This window comes from Rosa chinensis, chromosome 3 (assembly GCF_002994745.2).
Source record: "Rosa chinensis cultivar Old Blush chromosome 3, RchiOBHm-V2, whole genome shotgun sequence".
Classification (NCBI taxonomy): domain Eukaryota; kingdom Viridiplantae; phylum Streptophyta; class Magnoliopsida; order Rosales; family Rosaceae; genus Rosa; species Rosa chinensis.
The window spans coordinates 15,436,266-15,454,396 of NC_037090.1; positions in this window are offsets into that span (position 1 = coordinate 15,436,266).

Genomic DNA, 18,131 nt, shown 5'->3' on the forward strand with positions numbered 1-18,131 from the left:
ACTACTCCCTAAACATGTTTTCATGAGGCCAACAAGGTTTGGCTCAGTTGGCATGGGCGGCCTCGTGCTGGAACCCCCACCCGAGTTCGATCCCCGCTGCCAGCAGGCCTCGTTGGTTCGTGATCTGTAAGTACCTGCGGAAATCCATACCTGTGGGCTGTGTGACAGTTAGGTGTCACCGTAAGTCCTGCAGGGTTGAGGTTGTAGGCGTGCCCTGGCGATGGTGGTGTAGCGTAACCAAGCTCTCACCTAAACTTTTTGTAACAAAAAAAAAACATGTTTTCATGAGATGACAAACACAACATATTCAAAATAGTTAAGTTTGAATCAATGCATTCACTTCTTGAATTAGCATATGAAGATAAAAATCACAAATAACTTCAAATGTAAATTAAAACATTAATTTATACAAGATTGGCTAGGGCTTTCAACCTTAGCCCCAACAAAGCACTACTCACTCATAATTACATATACTAACTTTATCATCAAATTAAACACCAAAATATAATCTAGAGTAAAAGGGATAGAGTTGGCTTAATAGTGTGTCGGATGGTCCCCAAGCTCACGTCTTGGTGGTGATGGTGGTGGTGGTGATTCCCTCTCCTTCTTGCTCTTGAAGATTTGATGATAAAAGATAGTGAAACTTGTATTATATATTGTGTAAATATATAGGTGGAGTAGATGGAGAAAATGATGATAGAAAAGAGAGTAGATAAATGATATAGTAGTGGTGGTGTTAATGGAGGTAGAGGATAAGAAATGGCAGTGGTGATGGATCAGATGGAGTAGTATGGATAGTATGAGTTTGAATTTTGGGAGGTGGAGATGGAGGTTTTGTGGTGCAGATAGAGAGAAAGCAGATGTAATAGGGTGGTATGGGTGATGTCTTTTCCTTGTGAGAAGAGATGCTTATATAGAGAAGAAAAAGGGAAGTAAATGATGAATTGGAAGCAAAAGGGATGTAGCGTCCTGGACCTAAATTTACCGGTTTACTAGTCTTTTGATTGGTAAACAACATTTACATTTACTTTTCGGCTTCGTTTCGACCTTTAAGGGGACCCTAAAAGTTGACTTTTTATTTGGGTCAAAATTTGAGGAAACTTTCTTCATGAAAGTCGTAGAGGACGTTAAACAGAGCGCGTGCATATGTGGTTCGTAAAAATCAGAATTTGTATACGAAAGTTACAAGGGAAAAGACCCAGTTACTATTCATTATAATTCTCTATATATATGGAAAGTTACTGTAGTAGGTCAGAACCTACCACAATGTGTAACTCTCTCTCTTCCCCCTCCTGTTTCTCTCTCCCCGACCCCGTCGACTTTGGTCGGCCGTTTCTTCCTCTTCTGGCCAAGGATTTGGACAAGGTCTGCGGCTATGGAACCCTTTCTTCCTCCTCTTCACGTCTGTGGTGTTTTGGTGGCGCGATTTGGGTAGTAGGAGGAGCAACAAGGCGGTGACCGCTGTGGTCATTTTGGGTTACCTGCAATTTCGCATTTTCCGGCAATTTTCGGCCATTCCACCACCTATAACATGGAGTCCTCGTCTTCATGGTTCGACCCATGCCAATGGGTAACCTCAATTTTGCCGGATTACGATGAATAGACAGTGGGACCGATCTCATGGATTTGAGGTAATTTCGACTACCTAAACTTAAAATTGAGCTTGGCCATAGTTATGAAAGATGTTTAGGATGATGTGGATGAAATTTGGTAGTCAGATATGGTGGTGGACCAGCAGCGCGTGGGGGCTCGTCCGGCCGTTCCTGGTGGGTTGTTTTGGTCCGTTGGATAGTATTTGTTGTTACAAATTTATAGATATGAGTTTGGTGGGAATCGGAAGAGATTTGGGTATCGATCGGAATTTCCGAAGTTCGATAGTTTGGTTATTGATTTAAGAGAATCTCATCGTCGGATTTTCTCTCAGTTCTGCCCTAGAAACTTTGAATTAAAGAATTGGTGTTAATGATGAAGTTTTGATTAAATCGGATAAGAAATAGAAATATTGATTTATGAGGATTTGATGTGGGAATCGCATTTAATTTCTAGATTATTATTCATGAATTATAATTGTGTACAGGGCGACGTAACCAGCTACTGCTCGACGTAGGAAACCAGTAGTGTGGTCGCCTAAATAGTTCAGTGAGTGGACCTTTGCTTTTAAGTTAAATTGCATACAGTATATGTTCTTGGGTATTTAATTATCTTATTGATTTTTATAATGCTTTATGTGATTTATCAAGAATTATTGAATCATGCTTTCAAGGAATTAAATTATTGAGTTATTTATGATTTATCGGCAAGGAGTTTATTTTTGAGCTTTGCAATTTCACGAGCTTGATTTATTAAGACTTATTTACGGTTTATGAGACTAGTATTGCAATTTTCTTCCCGAGGGCTTTTAGTAGAATTCGAGCTAATATTTATGAGTTACTGAATTGAGAAATGATTTTCGAGAAGTGAGTGATTGATTAAATATCTACAATTTTCTTGAGGATGAGATTGATGTTTGACATAACATATTTCGAAGGGAAAAATGTTTTTTAAAAAAAAAGAAAGGAAAGGGGATGAATTTGATAAGGAGGCTAGTATCGGCGCATGCGCACATTACCTGGTCGGTACTTCCCTCCAGGTAATAGTCTAGTCGGCAGTCCCCTTGAGACAATATTCTGGTCAGCAGTTCCCTCCATAATATTCTGGTCGACAGTCCCCTCCAGTGTGTCATCTGGTCGGCAGTCCCCTCTAACTACCAGCGGTTAGTCGGCAGTTCTTTCTAACCACCGCCTCCTACGTTCCGGTCAGCAGTCCCCTCTAATGCGTCATCTGGTTGGCATACCTCTCAAGATGGCATGAGATGACTAGTCAGCAGCCCTCTCTAGTCATCAAAGGTTTTACATGGAAAGGTGAATATTGTAAGGAAGTGGGTTTGAGACTTTTCATTATGAAAGGTTGATTTTTTTAAAGGAAGTGAATTTAGAATGTTTTATAAATTGCACTGCATGCCAGATTTAAAGAACAAGGAAATGGGGAAAGTATTCAATTAGTTATTTTCATAATTATTTCATTTTTGTCCACTCACTCTAACGGTTTTCTAAATGTTTTTCCCCTGGGCTCTTCGGTTTCAAATGCCCAGTATGCAGGCAAGATTAGTCGAGGTCAGACGTACCTGACATTTGAGGCACAGTTGTCATTGCCTCCGCATGGTAGGATCCATCGATCCTTTACCCTTTTTATTTTATATTATTGTGTATTAGAATTGCTCTGATAACCCATAAGATTAATATTCTTAAGTTCAGAATTGTTATGTGAAATGGGAGAAGTTGTGATTTAGGGAGTAGGGTGGCTCCAGAAGAATATGGTTGGATTGTTTAGAAGTGTTTTGTTTTTCCACAGATTTTCTTTTTGGGTAGTCCATTTTAGAAAAGGTTCCGCCAAATTTTTGGTAGAACTTCTTCTAAGATGGGCCCCGCAGTACAACTCCAGATTTCAGGGTGAAATCAGGGGCGGTTCCTATCAAGGGAGCAGCTCAAGCATTGTAAGAAGCATGGAGGTGGAGTATGAGAGTGGTAATAGATCCTAAAAATAAGAGAAAGGGGTATGGAAGAGATGAAGTAAAAAGATGGAAGTAAGGATGAGCTATGAGAGTGTAGATTAGAAAAGATGACTTAGGAGAAGAGAGGAGCAACTACTCTCTTTATTGTGCATGGGAAACATGAAAATGAAGAGTGTTGGGGTGGTTTTGGGTCACCAAAGTCAATGTGACAACCAAATGAGAGAATGTGCATAGGGATGCCTATTATTCAAAGGATAATATATGGACTAATCTTGCCATAATCTTGTAAGATTCTTCTAGGGCTCTCCTTGATAATTTCAGCATCATAGACCTTTCAAAAATGCACAAGAAATCAGCCCAAAGAAGGTTTTAGACCAAACTGCCACGTTTAGACTAGGATACATCTCTGAAGTTTCCTTCAACTGAATCTCCACCTAAACTTCAAAATTAGCTTTCAACTTCTGTATACCAAATATTTTTTGATAAGTGTATATCTTCTTGGTAAAATTTCAGAGCTTAGTTTACAATGGTTTGGCCAAAAATACTATTGGAATCCGTACAGGTCCGGTTTTGCCGTTTTCTTCTTTTAGTCAGAAACTTGGACAGATATTTTGAAGACCTTCCACTCCGAACTAGCTCTTGCACTCTTCATAAGAAATGATCTTTAGGATGTCTAGAATGGATCTGAAAAGTTTCAACTCATTTAGAGTTTTTTTTATTAGGCTTCCGCCCCTCTTTTCTTGTCTAGCTCGCTTTCTCCTAGCCTAAGTAGGAAAATGTGCTAAGGTTAACTTTTTAGTGCATTTCCATGCTTCTCCATCATTTCCTAACATGATAAGGAAAACAAAATAAATATATATCAATAAACACAAATTTTAAGCAAAAGTACGAGATTAGGAGAATAATGGAATTAGATTAGTCAACATTAAATTGGACTTTAGAACAATTAATTTTCATGTTTTAGGGTACAAAATATGTATATGAATTATGATTGAACAGTTAGGAGTTTGCTGCATGTGGCTTGGCTTCTCCAGAATTGTTCCCCATCCCCGATGGGTTCGGCTCTGATACCATCACTAAGATCGGTTGAGATGCACCCGTTGTCTGGCGTTGCCATGCTAAAGGGCTTGGTGGGTGGTTAATTGGGTTATTGTCAAGGACGGCAGGTGTTTTCGGTGCTCGTTCTGTTTGTACAACTGAGGCCTAGTCGGAGGTGGTTACAGAGTAAGGCGTCAGGAGGTGCACAGGGCGGTGGGACATAATGGAATGTGTATGGTTCGTCGATTCGCTCGATTTTGGGAGGATCGAAGGTGTGACAAGGCCGTGCCGAGCACGGCTTAGATGGGGATGCTGACCAGTTTGGCTGAAGTGCGGTGATGTCGTCAAGTGCTGTGTTTTGCGACTCTATAAATCCAAACATAGTTTTGTGGTCGAAGGGAGCGAGGGCGGTGCGGCAATCAAAAGGTGATGGCGAGCTGCACCTTGTTCGGAAGGAGTGAGGTGTATGGATGCCTAAAGAACTTTCAAATGGGCCTGGGCCTGTGATATGGCAAGGGTGTATGGGCTTGCTGCTATTTGGTTCAGTATTTGAGATTTAAGAGATTTATGGGCTCTAATTTTTTCTATACTTTAGATTTGGTTCTCCGAGTACTACACTTGTGGAATGATTTGGTGACCCAATGCATAGTGTTAGGGGCCGCACTTGTAATGCCGCAAGCAACCTTGTCCAGGGTCATTAGTCAAGCCCTTGGTTGGTTTGCTTGTGTGCTAGGGTTGTTTTGGTAATTTACAAATTATGTAATTTATTTTATTTAGGCTTTAGTCTCCTCAGCCTTTTCCATGTTTCCTACTGCCAAGTTCATGTAAGCCCGATATGCTCTTTAGGGAGGGGTTCCTAGTCGACATAGTTTGGACTACGGAACTAGTATAGGTAAGCACATGTACTTTTGCCTCCCTTGACGTCTTACCATCAATAAAAGAGGAATTATTCAATCATCTGTGTCTCGTGAGATTGCCCTTTGATCTTTCCTTTCGATTAATCATTGTTCTTCGTGGTTGCCCAATGTTTATATAATTGTGTTCTTGCTTGTTGCTAGCACTATTTTAATATCGGGTGGATTTCATTGTTCCTTGCAAGGTACTCACTTGGCTGGCTTGCTTACTAGCAAGTGCCGCACGGTCCGCTTTGCGCATTGCAAAGTTTGGCCCGTGACAGTTGGTATCAGAGCCAACTCGGCTCAAGAAGCTTACTACGATGACAAGCAGGATGACAAACCAACAAAGATTCGATTGGTATGACCAGCAACTCGGAGAACTTGCGGGGGTGCCCGACAGATTGATTGATGTCACTAACATGTTGGACCGCGTCGACCTAGATGGGTTGGCGGCGCGGATGACAGAGGTGGAGAGCCTGAAGGACCGAGTTGTGGCCCTTGAAAAAAGTAAAGCTCGAGGTGAGGGAATGGAGAGAAATGAGGAAGAAACCTCCATTCCGAACGAGCAAATGGGGGCGATGAGTGATGCCCTTGACACACTCCAGGTGACGGTGGATAATATGGCAGAAGATGTCCGAGTCACCATTAACGCATTCAGGAACGAGTTGGTGGAGATGAATACCAAGCTCAACCTGACCATCCGTGCGATGGGAAACCAACCTGTGACGGACTACAGGAAGGTAAAGATACCTGAACCTCAAGCCTTCGGAGGGGCGCGTGATGCCAAGGAGCTTGAGAATTACTTATTTGATATGGAGCAATACTTCCGAGCAGTGAAGCCAGACTCGGAAGAGGTGAAGGTGAACATGGCAACAATGTATTTGTCGGGAGATGCGAAACTATGGTGGAGAACCAAGTATAATGACATCCAAAGGGGAGTATGCACCATCGACACTTGGGAGGATCTTAAGAAGGAGCTCAAAGCTCAGTTTTTCCCCGAGAATGTCGAATACATTGCCAGACGGCAACTAAGGGAACTCAAGCACACCAACAACATTCGAGACTTTGTGAACAAGTTCTCTGTGCTCATGCTTGACATCCCAGACATGTCAGAGAAGGATCGGTTGTTCTACTTCCTTGAAGGCTTAAAGCCATGGGCGAGGACAGAACTTCAGCGACAAAGGGTCCAAGATTTGGCCTCCGCACAGGCTGCTGCTGAAAGGTTGACAGACTACACATTCGAAGAGAACTCCACTAAGAGGACTCAGCCCTTTTCCAATGCAAATGTCAACAGAAATACAAGACCTGGACCGAGTAGAAGTGGGGGAGCGGAGTCCAAATTTTCCAACTCAGGAGGAGGGGACAGGAGAGTAACGAATGCGAGGGACACCGCAACGTCCAAGCCTGCGACCTCAACAGGGGTCTTCACCCCTCGACCCTTTAATCCCGCAGGCTATGCTCCAAGGCCACTAGTATGCATCTTATGCAGAGGACCTCATAGAGTGAATGAATGCCCTCACAAGACCGCCCTCTCTGCCCTACAGGCTCATATTCAATTGAAAGAAACAGAAGATCAGCAAGAGCCAGAGGAGGAACCTAGTCACATGGGAGCTTTGAGATTCTTGGGTGCACTAGAGAAGCGACCACAATTTCCTGAGAAGTCCCAAGCTAAAGGCTTGATGTTCATAGATGATAGTATTAATGGGAAAAGTGCTAAGAGAGTGATGGTGGACACAGGGGCCACTCACAACTTTGTGTCAGAAACTGAAGCACAGAGGTTGGGGCTGAAATTGGAGAAGGATGTAGGCCGTATGAAAGCTGTGAACTCTAAGGCCTCACCCACAGCCGGACTATCTCGAGGAGTGTCACTCAAGTTAGGTCACTGGCAAGGGAAGACCGACCTTATAGTTGTTCAGATGGATGACTTCGATGTCATACTGGGGATGGAATTCTTACTGGCGAACAAAGCTATTCCCATTCCCAGTGCCCAAAACTTGCTTATTATGGGAGAAAGGCCGTGTGTGGTTCCAGCAAGAATTAAACAACCAAGTGAACCCCGTCTCTTGTCTGCCCTCCAGTTCAAGAAAGGGGTGAAGCGTCAGGAGCCTACCTATGTAGCAGTTCCCCTGATAAAGGATGAAACTAAAGGAGAAGTGATTCCAAAGGAGATAGAGGGGGTATTGGAGAGCTATGGAGATGTGATGCCCCCTGAACTTCCCAAAGAATTACCTCCAAGGAGGAGTGTGGACCACGAGATTGAATTGCTTCCAGGGGCCAAACCACCTGCGAAGGCACCTTACAGAATGGCTCCCCCAGAGTTGGCAGAACTTCGAAAACAGCTCGAAGACCTACTCAAGGCAGGATTCATTAGGCCATCTAAAGCCCCATTTGGTGCGCCTGTACTGTTTCAAAAGAAGCAAGATGGAAGTTGGAGATTGTGTGTGGACTATCGAGCTCTCAACAAGGTAACGGTACGCAACAAGTACCCGATTCCTCTTATTGCAGATCTATTTGACCAACTTAGTGGTGCCAAGTATTTCACAAAGTTAGACCTCCGCTCGGGGTACTATCAAGTTCGCATCGCGGAAGGCGATGAACCCAAGACAACTTGTGTCACCCGTTATGGCGCTTTTGAATTCCTGGTGATGCCGTTCGGGTTGACCAACGCACCAGCTACATTCTGCACCTTGATGAACCAAGTCTTCCACGAATACTTAGACAAGTTTGTGGTAGTCTATCTAGATGACATTGTGGTGTATAGCTCTACCATGGATGAACACGTAGAGCACTTGAAACTGGTGTTCCAACGGTTGCGGGACAATCAGCTGTATGTCAAGCGCGAGAAGTGCTCCTTCGCACAAGTGACCATCAAGTTTCTAGGTCACGTTATTGAAAGGGGTAAAATCAGGATGGATATGGAGAAAGTAAAAGCCATAAGGGAGTGGCGAAACCCCAAGAATGTGAAAGAACTACGTTCTTTTCTTGGGCTGGCTAATTACTATCGGCATTTCATCAAGAACTACTCAAAGAAGACAACCCCCTTAACTGAACTCTTGAAGAAGGGAGTGGCGTGGGACTGGAGTAGTGATTGTGAGAAGACCTTTCAAGATTTGAAGAAGGCCGTAATGGAAGATCCAGTCCTCGCCTTACCCGACCTGAACCAACCGTTCGAAGTACAGACGGACGCTTCTGACTTTGCCTTAGGAGGAGTCTTGCTACAACAGGGGCACCCTATTGCGTATGAAAGTCATAAACTCTCGGAAGCTGAAAGGAAGTACACGGCTCAAGAGAAAGAGTTGCTGGCCGTAATCCACTGTTTGAGGACATGGCGACACTATTTGTTGGGGTCAAAGTTCCTTGTGAAGACAGACAATTCTGCCGTCAGCCACTTCCTGACCCAACCAAAGTTAACTCCAAAGCAAGCTCGATGGCAAGAGTTTCTTGATAGGAGCATTTTAATGTGATATTTTAATAGTTAATTCCTCACATTTTGCTTAGTTAATTCCTTAACTGAATCGATTTTAATTCAATTTCTATTTTTAGGTACATTGGAGTAAATGAAGGTGAAATGAGCGTTAGGTCCATAATTACCTAGAAATGATGGAGAAGAATGAAAATGCACTAAAAAGTCAACCTTGAATATTTTCTTACTCCGGCTAGGAGAATCAGAGCCAAGCAAGGAAGAAGGAGCGGCCGCCTGACCAAATGAACTTCAAATGAGCTGAAACCTTCCAGATCCATTCTAGACACCCAAAGGATCATTTCTTATGAAGAGTGCCAGAGAAAAATATGAGTGGAAGGCCTTCAAACAATCAGCCCAATTTTCTATAGAAGCAAAACCGGAAAACTGGACCTGTAAGAGGTCCAGCAGCATTTCCGGCCCAACCACATGGATTGAAGCTCTGAAAATTTGTCAGGATGATCTACACTCATAGTGGAACATTTCATATGAAGAAGTCAAAGGCATATAATGAAGTCTTGTTGGAGAAATAATTGAAGGAATAAAGGGGAAGAAACTGACCTGAAAACAGCTCAACACCACATATTCATGTTTCCCACCCACATGAAGAAAGCTAGATGCTTTTCTCTTTTTCCTTGGATATATTTTTTCTACAATCTCTTTAATAGATCATCATCACTTCCATGTTGCTGCACCTTCATGCTTTGCTTTCATTTCATCATTTCTCTTTCTTTTCCATATTTTACAAATCACTTTCATACTCCACTTTCATTATTTTTCTTCCACTCATCATTTCACTCTTCTTTTTCTTCCCTATATAAACACCTTCTCCTCTCATTCTATAACAAATTCCTTCATCCATCTCATCTTCTTTGTCTCTCCATTTCCTTTCCATTTTCCCAAAAATTCCTTCATCCATCTCATCTTCTTTGTCTCTCCATTTCCTTTCCATTTTCCCAAAAATTCCTTCATCCATTCCATCTTCTTTGTCTCACCATTTCCTTTCCATTTTCCTTCTCCATTCTCTAGTTGCAAAGTTCTGCGTTTTCAAGCAAGGAGAGGAAGAAGAAAAAGGAGCCGTGAAGATCATATCCTCCATCATCCACCTTGAAGGCTTGCTTCCAAGATTCAAGATCCAACCATCTAGCTCTCCATCTCCATCTCCCCTCACGGTGTAATTCATTCTTTTTCCTTGTAATGATCTTTTGTTTTCCTTGTTTGAATTCATATGAACTTGTTTCTAGTTAACAATAATGTTTAGGGTAAAGTTTAAACCCAACTTCTATGTTTAAATAAAGAATTTCGATTCTTATGTTGTGATTCCAAAGTTGCTTATGTGTGATTGTTCGATTGAATTTGCTTGATAGAAAACTTTTATATGTTTATCTTATTTGGGTCGACACTTATAAGATTTGCATGTAATTGGTGCTAGGTTTAAGAACATGAAATCGACTTTTCGTTTTGTGTAAACTTGAATCAAAGTAATAAAGGTTTTGGACAAAAATCGAATTCAATTGAAGAGGATTGCAATTAGGTGAACTTATTCATACTAAGTTGTACACTTGAGTTGATAGCCTTTCTCTATGTGTAATGCGTTAAACATGACATGATTGACTAGCTTTCTAGGGTTTGATTGCATGTTTAATAGGATTAATCTAGGTGCTTTCGCTTAGATTAATTAGCATTGAAAAGTAAAATATGGGAAATCGTTTGCTTTCGAATGTTTCACATGATCAACTCCATTCACATGACTTGGAAGAACAATGTAGGGTTAATTCGAATTCAATGATAAACTTGGGTTTAATCTTTGTTTCTTATGTTTCATTCTTGTACATGTGTTTTTATATTTTCTTTATCTTAATTTTCAATTCTATAATTCTTAAACCCCCCTCCCTTTTTATTTTGTTACTTGTATATATTTCTATTCTTTACTTTATTTTGTAAATAATACTTTATTATTTTAATTCTTTATTTGTTTATACAATTGTATATATTTATTCTTTATTTTATTTCTGTAAATAATACTTTTCTTTATTTGTTTCACAATTACAAGTGTACCCTCAATCCCCGGATAGAACGATCCCTATTTGCTTATACTACTAACGATATTTTCAGGGTTAAATTGCGCGCTTCCCAAAAGCGGCATCAATTTTTGGCGCCGTTGCCGGGGAATGAAAAATCACTTGTTAAATTGTGTCATTTATTGTATATATTTGTTGTATATAAATTGTTTAAAACTTAGTTTTAAATATTATTTATATTATTGAACATGAATTTTAATTGTAGGTTGTAAATTGAGAGGAATATGTGAAGTCTCTTTTGTTAATATTGGCCTAAACCCCTTATTGGTACCTAGCTCAGGTCCCTTAAGGTTGAGGGCGGCCTTTATTAACACTTGTTGAACTGTCTTCACACTTATGAACTTTTTCATCTTAGTAAGCATAGCCTATGTGGAATGGTGTCTAGGAAGGGGACAACGTTCATGACGGGTTTTTGAATCCAGAAGTGCTTGCAAATGGGCCTAAACCACTATGTGGGAGTAGCTCATGCCAAAATGGATTTTTCCTCTTGTGTTCGTCCTCCCCCACCTGGCCATTTCAGTAAGGTTGCCCAAAAGATTTGAAAGGGAGTTTGTGTCTAGGCGACTATACTTGGGCCGCACGTCCACTTGATTTACCGCTTGAAATTTGATTCGATATCAATAATGTTTATAATAAAAGAAATACTTGTGAATACTCTATACGTGTAAATTATTTTGTTGTTTCACACTTTAATACTTGTAAAAATACTTTTCACGTTTTATACTCACTTGTACTTAACTTGTGTCTTTTGTACAATATACTTGTTAATTTTACTTGTAGTTTGTAATTAATAGTTATACTTGTTTTTATTTTGTATTTCTTTGTTAATTATAGTTACTAACTTTATTTAATGTAGGTACCGTCTGGCTGTAAGACGTAAAATACAAGCGCTACTTGGGAGGCAACCCATGCAAATCAGATTTGCTTTCTTTATCCTTATATTTTATTTTTCGTTTTTGCTTATTTGTTTTAGTTTTTATTTTCGTAAATTTCATCCCTATATGCTTACTTATTTCATTGCATGCTTTTAATTGATTACATTGAAGATAATGCAATATTTAAGTGTGGGGGAAGGGATTTATATTTTTGTCTTTCATTTTAAGTCCTATATATATCTTTGTCTTTTATTTTTGAATCCTATGTATTAAAAAAAAAAAACTGCATTCATTCAGTCTTATTAAATTCAGCTATTTACAAAAAATAATAATAATAATAATAATAATAATAATAATAATAATAAAAATACTCTATACTAAGCCATGTCTGCATCTCCGTAGGAGTTGAGGCTGAGCTCAAGGGAAATGCGAGAGCCACCGCCATAGCCGCTACCTCCCTCGGAAGTAGTCTTCATGTTGCCCAAGATGTCCTCACCATGCATGGGGAATAGTGGAAGGGTTTCAATCTCCTGGTGATATTCTCCTCGTTGTTCCATGATCGATCCATCAGCACTATAGCCGACACGTGACCCAAAATTTAGATCAATGGATCTGTCAGTACTAGTAGAACTAGTGGATCCAAAATTGAGATCGAGAGATCCACCAACCGGAACGTTCCGAAATTCCTTCAACTTCTGCCTCTCACGAGCCTTGAGGTTCTGGAACCAAAAGAAGACGTTTTTGTCCTCGATCTGCCCATACTGTTTCAGATGGAGGCAGATCTCTTGAATCTGCTCTGGAGTTGGGTACTTAAAACCCTTATCATAGTAAAGGCCCTTGAGGATTCTTAGTTGAGGCGGTGTGGGAGCCCACCGGTTACTACTCCCGGCTGCTTGGATGCTTCCTCCCTCCTCGGTTGGTTACTGGGCTTGTAATTCCATTTGTTGCTGGGTTTGTAACTCCATTAGTTGCAGAGTTCGTGGTTCCATGTTGATGAAGAAAAGATTTGAGTTTCGAAAGAAAGGCTGAAGGGTTGAGAAAGAAAGGCTGGAACTCGGAAGAATTTTCTTTTGGAGTGAACAGTCGCTCAGAATGCACCTATTTATAGAACGAGTGAGCAGATCTCCACCGTTGGATCGACGATCTCTGAGATTAAATCTACGCGTTGGATTAAAGTCACCCGAAAACACGGAAAAGCTGTTGGCTCGTGAAGGACACGTGGGGGAACCAAACTGATCTCGAGGAGCTGTGACAGATAAGCTACAGCCGAAAGCAGGTTTAATTGCCGTGAATCAAGGAAAAGAAAGGACGCGTGGGGGAATCAAACGAATCTCGAGGATCCGTGACAGACAAGCTATAGCCGAAAGCATGCCATAAATCCAGGAAAAGAAAGGACGCGTGGGGGAATCAAACGAATCTCGAGGATCCGTGACAGACAAGCTATAGCCGAAAGCATGCCATAAATCCAGGAAAAGAAAGGAATATTTACACGTGGGGGAGTTTCTTGGGCCGAGAACTATCATAACTCTTCTCCTTCCCGGAGAAGCTTTGTTAAAACCGTGTGCCTGTTGAGATTTCTACCCTATTTTGTGCTTTACATATACATCCTTTTTTGTCTCCTCCAGATTTTACTAAGGTTTGTCTAAGCGTGCAGTTTCAAATTCCTTCTACTTCCTCATGGCTCGAACCAAGGTTACCCCTCGCAGGGGCGTCAATCAATGCCGTGTTCTCTCTTTGGAAGAAGAAGGTCATCAAGCGGCCACTAGAGCTGGGCTTACTCGTCCATGGGACCATCGTCCTATCCGTGAGCGTACCTGCAGTCCCCCTCCTCTGCCTCGTCGCTCTCCCAGACTGCATCCCGGAGAGTCTTCTTCCTCACCAGCTGCTCGTGCTCCTCGCCCTATGGCCACCCTGGAAAGCTTGTCGGATTCGATTGATGATTTGCGTTCCTCTCTCCGCGATGGTATCATGGTGACAGATTGGAGAGTCAATTGCATGATCGATTACATCTCTGAGATGAACTGCTCTTTGATCCGCTGTCACACTGCAATAAACAAGCTTGCTCAGGAAGTCAATAACTTGCAGAGTTATCCTCCTGGGTTTCCTCGCAAGGACACTACTGCATCACACCATGAGAACCCTCCTCAGGAAGCTGAAACCAGCAAGAGGGCTGCCACTCTCCCGCATACCGCTCCTCCAAAGGAGTAAATGGAGGTACAAGTCTAGGCTGAGAGACTTTAAACATTAAGCGCTGCATGGGAGGCAACCCATTTCAACCGTATCTGTGGAGGAGCCATCAAACGCAGATTTGCTTTCTTGAACTCTTCCTTCTATTTTATTTTCATGAATTTTAAGTTGTTTTAGGTTTCGTTGTGTTAACTTTCTCTTCTATGCTTGATTTATGCTTTGCATGATTTATATTTGTTTGTACATTGAGGACACTGCATGAATTAAGTATGGGAGAAGTGTTATTGCTTTATTGTGTGTTTAGTAGTTAGTATATAAAAAAAAATGAAAAATAGTTGATGTTGGATTGTGTTTTTATTGTGTTTTTAGTTGATGTTGTGATACACTAAGGTATATTGGATTAAACATAGTCTTGAAAAAGGGTAGCTGTTTCAGTCCCATTGCACATCAAGACTCCCTGTTCCCGTACCTAAGTGTTGAAATTAAATTAAATTGTAAAAAAAAAAAAAAAAAAAAAAAAAAAAAAAATTGTTGGTTTTAGAGTGTTTTTGTTTGTGTGTTTGAGTCTTAGGATGCTCCTAACGTCTAGGATGAACATGTCTCCGAATTCATGGCTGAAGGTTTTCACAATAGAAATAGGACTTAATTGAATTCTGTGGTTAATCGACATTGTGATGCTTGTATGAAGATTTGAGATAAGATTGTAACTTGGTTCATTAAGCATGCTAGGATTAAGTCTGATTCATTTGACCCAAGTGAGCTGTTGAGCTAAAATACTTTCTTTTCGAGTGCTTATTGATAAATTCAGAATTTCATGGCTGTATTTGCAAAACCTCATCATTCTTTTGAAAATCCAATGATCATGTGCCATAGATTTTAATGGACTAGAGAGTACTAGAACTCGGCTGTTGTGACTGTCAAAACTTGTATGCCATAATATGCACTGATCCTGGATAGGATAGAAGGCATTAGGGTAACCACCATAGCCAAACAAGCATGTATCCCCAATTGTGCCCGTCGTGGGACTCCTTAGAATGAACCCCTTTGAGCCTACGTTGAAAACCTTTGTTTCATCACCCTCACTACCCTACCATGAGCTTAGTACAGGATATCTCTACCCTTGTCTTAAGGACTTAGTAGAGCATGACATAGTATGTAGGGGTGACGATGAAAGACAAGTATGGGGTGGGAAAAATCCAAGAAAAAAAAAATTTTGCCTTGAAAAAAAGAAAAAAAGAAAGAAAAGCGGCAAAAGAGAAGAAAAATTGAAAAGAAAACTCTTGGGAAAATGTTGAAGTGTGGTTTTGGACTTGCAAATGTGTAGAAGGCTCAAAGTTGAAAATTATGCCTTTGTCCATTCCCATGTTGGTTAGAGTGAAGGTTTGGCCCAAAACAATTATATTTGGTCTACAAAAATGATGACATAAGGTGGTCCTTATATGCTCTGCTAGGTCCTTAGGATTTTTTTGTATCCTTAATCTTCATTTCGAAAACCCTAGCTTAGCCCTATTACAACCTGTTTTAAGTGCTGACTTGATCCTTGAGATGGGCAGTCTTTGGTTAGTGGAGTCAGTTACGCAGTCGAGCTTATGGTTTAGGTCCATTTGTGCACTTAGTCATTTCATGAGGTCTTTAAAAATTCTTCACAAAATGTGTTTATTGATGAAATATGCAAGCTGTTTGTTGCCTTACAATTTGTTCTCTTGCATATACTTGAGTGTGAAGCTTTTAAGCATAGCCATTTCTGAGAGAAAAATCGAGAGTATGCCCTGTAAGTTTGGATTGGACTTGTTCGAAACATGCTATCATTCACTGTATAACTTAAGTTCTCCATATCTTGCTTAGTCATATGAATGTCACAGGTTTATTAACCATGGAATTATCTTTGTGATTTTGATTAAGTGTTTAACGTGAAAGCCATGAGTTTGGAGTCTCTGAGACAACAGTTAGGAGCAATAGAGTCATTTACTTGCCTTTTGTCAAGTCTTTGTTCTGTTTTGGATTTTTTTTGTTTTGTTTTGCTAAGGGACTAGCAAAAGCTAAGTGTGGGGGAATTTGATAGGAGCATTTTAATGTGATATTTTAATAGTTAATTCCTCACATTTTGCTTAGTTAATTCCTTAACTGAATCGATTTTAATTCAATTTCTATTTTTAGGTACATTGGAGTAAATGAAGGTGAAATGAGCGTTAGGTCCATAATTACCTAGAAATGATGGAGAAGAATGAAAATGCACTAAAAAGTCAACCTTGAATATTTTCTTACTCCGGCTAGGAGAATCAGAGCCAAGCAAGGAAGAAGGAGCGGCCGCCTGACCAAATGAACTTCAAATGAGCTGAAACCTTCCAGATCCATTCTAGACACCCAAAGGATCATTTCTTATGAAGAGTGCCAGAGAAAAATATGAGTGGAAGGCCTTCAAACAATCAGCCCAATTTTCTATAGAAGCAAAACCGGAAAACTGGACCTGTAAGAGGTCCAGCAGCATTTCCGGCCCAACCACATGGATTGAAGCTCTGAAAATTTGTCAGGATGATCTACACTCATAGTGGAACATTTCATATGAAGAAGTCAAAGGCATATAATGAAGTCTTGTTGGAGAAATAATTGAAGGAATAAAGGGGAAGAAACTGACCTGAAAACAGCTCAACACCACATATTCATGTTTCCCACCCACATGAAGAAAGCTAGATGCTTTTCTCTTTTTCCTTGGATATATTTTTTCTACAATCTCTTTAATAGATCATCATCACTTCCATGTTGCTGCACCTTCATGCTTTGCTTTCATTTCATCATTTCTCTTTCTTTTCCATATTTTACAAATCACTTTCATACTCCACTTTCATTATTTTTCTTCCACTCATCATTTCACTCTTCTTTTTCTTCCCTATATAAACACCTTCTCCTCTCATTCTAAAACAAATTCCTTCATCCATCTCATCTTCTTTGTCTCTCCATTTCCTTTCCATTTTCCCAAAATTCCTTCATCCATCTCATCTTCTTTGTCTCTCCATTTCCTTTCCATTTTCCCAAAATTCCTTCATCCATTCCATCTTCTTTATCTCACCATTTCCTTTCCATTTTCCTTCTCCATTCTCTAGTTGCAAAGTTCTGCGTTTTCAAGCAAGGAGAGGAAGAAGAAAAAGGAGCCGTGAAGATCATATCCTCCATCATCCACCTTGAAGGCTTGCTTCCAAGATTCAAGATCCAACCATCTAGCTCTCCATCTCCATCTCCCCTCACGGTGTAATTCATTCTTTTTCCTTGTAATGATCTTTTGTTTTCCTTGTTTGAATTCATATGAACTTGTTTCTAGTTAACAATAATGTTTAGGGTAAAGTTTAAACCCAACTTCTATGTTTAAATAAAGAATTTCGATTCTTATGTTGTGATTCCAAAGTTGCTTATGTGTGATTGTTCGATTGAATTTGCTTGATAGAAAACTTTTATATGTTTATCTTATTTGGGTCGACACTTATAAGATTTGCATGTAATTGGTGCTAGGTTTAAGAACATGAAATCGACTTTTCGTTTTGTGTAAACTTGAATCAAAGTAATAAAGGTTTTGGACAAAAATCGAATTCAATTGAAGAGGATTGCAATTAGGTGAACTTATTCATACTAAGTTGTACACTTGAGTTGATAGCCTTTCTCTATGTGTAATGCGTTAAACATGACATGATTGACTAGCTTTCTAGGGTTTGATTGCATGTTTAATAGGATTAATCTAGGTGCTTTCGCTTAGATTAATTAGCATTGAAAAGTAAAATATGGGAAATCGTTTGCTTTCGAATGTTTCACATGATCAACTCCATTCACATGACTTGGAAGAACAATGTAGGGTTAATTCGAATTCAATGATAAACTTGGGTTTAATCTTTGTTTCTTATGTTTCATTCTTGTACATGTGTTTTTATATTTTCTTTATCTTAATTTTCAATTCTATAATTCTTAAACCCCCTCCCTTTTTATTTTGTTACTTGTATATATTTCTATTCTTTACTTTATTTTTGTAAATAATACTTTATTATTTTAATTCTTTAT